The sequence below is a fragment of the Calliphora vicina genome, chromosome 3 (genome assembly GCF_958450345.1).
Source record: "Calliphora vicina chromosome 3, idCalVici1.1, whole genome shotgun sequence".
Classification (NCBI taxonomy): domain Eukaryota; kingdom Metazoa; phylum Arthropoda; class Insecta; order Diptera; family Calliphoridae; genus Calliphora; species Calliphora vicina.
The window spans coordinates 14,810,145-14,814,537 of NC_088782.1; positions in this window are offsets into that span (position 1 = coordinate 14,810,145).

Sequence of the window (4,393 nt, forward strand, 5' to 3'; positions counted from 1 at the left end):
CCTTCGCTCATAATATCATCCTGCACTATAATGAATAGCAGAGGTGATAGGGGACATCCTAGGTTTACTCCAGTGTTTGTGTGAAATGCTTGACTATATTCCCGTTGTGAAGAACTGATAGTTCTGCATCCTTGTACATAGCTCTTCTCAATGCTTTCCATATGACAGGCCGTCTGATGGTATCGGAGTCTTTCTTAAAATCTACGAACAGTAGCTACAGGGGAATACGTCATTCTAGAGATTGTTCTATTATAAATCGTAGAGTGTTGGCCTGGTCTACTGAAGTGATACGCCATCTTCATCAATCCCGCATGTTTAAGTCATTCACCCAATATATTCGGATTTTTTATATACTAGGCGGTAATTATGATCATTCTTAAAAAATCATATTGGCGTCTTTGATTTCTGTCTACATTTGAAGCTGAGTTATTGCTGAATCCACAACACCATATTGTTTTTATACCCTTCACCTTCTTGAGAAGGCTATATATAAGTTTGTCATTCCGTTTGTAATTTGCACAATATAATTTTCTGATCCTATTAAGTATATATATTCTGAATCCTTATAGATAGCGGAGTCTGTCCGTCTGTCAGTTGAAATAAACTTTTCGAAGCCCCCAAATAACTTACATACACGATTCATACATCAATATCTCCGGAATTCTTCCGTCTCGGTTGCTATTTAAAATCGATAAAATCGGTCCACAATTGGCTGAGATATAAGGAAAAAACCAGGACAACCTTTATGGATATCTAATGATAGATATTTCAAAGACCTTTGCAACGATGTATATATATAAGTTCATAGTAAGTTGCACCTACAATGGATCAAAATCGGAAAAAAAATTTTAACCCGAATTTTTTTTTAACAAAAATGTTTTTTCGCTAAATATTAAAAAAAAATTAAAAAAACAAAAAAAAAAATTTTAAATTTTAAAAAACAATTCGAAAACATTTTTTTTCAAAAAATTTAAAACAAATTAAAATTTTGTTTACCTAAAAATATTTAAAATTTTTATTTTGAAGTACAATTTGGTGAAGGGTATATAAGATTCGGCACAGCCGAATATAGCTCTCTTGTTTTTTTTTATCAATTTGTAAATATTTGTTTAAAAGCTATTCAATTGTTTGTTTGAGTTATTGTTTGGTTATTGATATAATTAGGGAGTTACTAAAACTAAATCATCAATAAAAAGGTTTATTTTCTAGTTCAGTTGACTTGCGGCGATATTTTTATTTGAGTCTGGACACAAAATTTACCCCCAAATTCTGCACTTTATAAAAAAAACGTTCAACTTTCAAACAAAAGTTGTAATCTGTTCAGCTTTATTATAATTTTGTCACTGTCCCTCCCTAACTTTGTCATTGCTTAAGATGTTATTAAACTCTGAAAACTTTGCTAGTAAGTAGAGGGATTTAAGTCTATCATAGTTAGTACCTTAACAATTGAAATAGTACCTTGAAAGTTACAATTGCACCATTTACTTTATCCCTGTACCACATTATTATTGTGTTTCTGCATGAGTATGTCACTCTTTCTTTCTTTTTTACTATTTTGCTCAACAGCATCCTAGTTTTTTTTTCATTCCATTTTTTTGCCAGTTTTTTTGTCGATTTTTTCGTGTATTTCAAACTTGTACTTGTTCGTTTTGTTGTTGTTGTCGTTGCTGTTGCTAGTGTTCCTCGTTGTTTGAATGTCAGTGAGAGAAAATTGGGTTCTGTCCCAGTTGGTTTAGTTTGTTACTGTCATTTGTTAAAATTCAACCAAGCATATGGACGTCTAAAGTAGAAGAATAAAAAAAAAACGTATCCGAGCCAACAAGCTGCAAATAAACATTTACTATTTTATTCCCTTTTCCATTTTCAGCCTCTCTCTTCTGTGTCTATCCTTAAAACAAATGAAACATTTATTCTTTCTTTACTCTACTTTTTTCATCTTCTCATTTGTGTATATGTATGTGTGTATGTGTTTCTTAGTTTGTTTTGTTTTGATTTTGTGGTCTTTGTTTTTGCTACTTTTTTGTTTGTTATTATTTATTTATACTTCTTTCATTTAAACTTAAATACACACACTTAGTCATTTGAAACAAGCAACATCCCTTTAGATTTTATGGTGGTAATGCTTTCATTTTTATCCTGTTTTTTACTCCAATAGCTGACTTCAATTTTTATATATATGTAATTGTTTCCCCTGTAATTGACTATTGTGTCACTTTAGTGTCTCTAAGTAATCTAGAGGATAGTCAGTTTAAATGTTTTGTTTTGGTATTTCAATTTTGGAATATTGATTTTAAAATCATATTGTTATTTTACTGGCCCTTATTAGACTGAGTAATCACACGTTTTTTACTATATACCATTATCGGTGCTGCCCTTTTGGCCCAATTTAATCACTTAAATAGTATATAGTTATACTGCAATAATAAAATGCATTTTGATAATATTTCCGACTAAGAACTTACTATTTATTAGGGTTGTCAATTATTAGATTTTTATTTTAATTGAATAAAAAAATTATTATTTTGTAATTATTCTAGTGATCGTTTAATGTTTACAATTTCCTCAATTATTCCAATGAATATCGAGTAAAAAATATTAGAACAGTGAATAAAAATACGACTTTTTGAATTTCCCGGCTCCTGTCAACACGCATCAGTCAGTTGACTCCTGTCAGAATTTGAACATTTGAAAGCAGCGTCATTTAGTTTGTGTTTGATAGCCATTGATAGCAGGCTACCTCGTGACTTGAGCATTATTTTTTGCAAAAAAAAACATCACTCAAATAAAGGCACCATGGTAAAAAAGTAGTTCATTGAATTTAGTTGTGACCGTCAAGCACGGAAGATGCCGAAAGTTTTGGACGGCCAGTTGAGGTCTCTACACCCGAAACAATTGAAAAAATCGCAATATGGTGTTGGCCGATCGGATATTGAAAGTGCGAGAGATTGTGGAAACCATAAGGATCTCACATGGCTCAGTGGATTCTAATTTAAAGGATCACTTCGGTACGAGAAAGCTTTTGTTGACAATCGGGTGCACAACTGGGTACTCACAAGTGCATATTCCATTTCAAAAATCCTTGAATTAGGCTACGAAATGTTCCCTCTTCCACCATATTCTCCGGATTTAGCAAAGAGTGAATATTTGTTGTTTCCAAACCTGAAGAAATAACTCGGAGGAAAGAGATTTGACTCCAACGATGAAATAAAACAATAGTGTATAAGCATAAGAATCTACATAACTGATTCTAAATATGGTCAAAATTTGGTGAAATTCTACTTCCACAAAGTGGGTCAAAAGATCAATTGAAATATTACTTTTGTTCCACATGTCTACTAACACAATTCAATTATTTCGAAATGGCAACAAAATTATACACCATTGTTTTATTAAGGGGGCGATTTGTAAATGCCATTGAAGATATTGCACTTTTATGCTCATATTGCATCCAAGATTTTTCAGCTTTCTCATTTCCTAGGAAATTTTTCATCACGGCAACAAAAGATTTACAAGTCGCTGCTGCTAAATCATTCATTGGATGTATAAAATCGTTGTCTTTCAATAAAAATTCCTATCAAAAATACCATCTTTAAGGTTTTCTGTACTCAAACTTTATGAAAAAGTGAAAGCTCGTTAACACTTTAAAATCGATGTCATGTTAATCAGAAAAAAATTTCACCATCCCTCTGACCCACAAAACTGATACATGTTGATTCATAGGCACATCCTCTGAGTACAGTAGAGGCCTAAGGAGTGAGATCGAAAAAATCTTATCATACATTAATAAAAGTTGTTATTTTTTTATTTTATTGAAATTATTATTACAACTTACAAAAAATATTATTTGTATAGTTCTAATCAATAGTGATGAAGTTAAGAACCTTTTCCGGAAACCTCTCCATTAAGGTTTTTATAGTGCTTTCTGTCACTTTGTTCGAACAGATAGTCCATCTTCATTTAAAATCTACCACATTTTTGGACAACTGTTTTGTGCTCTTCAATTCTCTTTTAACAGGAGCCCAATAACTCTCCACTGGCCTTAGCTGCTGGTAGTTTGGAGGATTTGCATTTCTTGATACAAATATCACATAATTGCTCTTTTACCACTCAAGACCTTGCTTACCATAGTGACAGGATGCCAAATCAGGCCAAAAATACGAGGACACATTAAGAAGTCTTATGAATGGATGCATCCTATTTTGTAAACATTCCTTGATGTAAATTTCGATATTTATAGAGCCCTTTGTAACAAATGTTTGGCTTCTTTTGCCGCAACTGCATATTGCTTGCCATACCAAGAAATTTTTGGGAAATTTTTCTGCTTTTGTGTTCTAAACTTTTCTACAACATTCCCTCGAGAATCAGCAACATAAAAATATTGACCCGGAAGCAG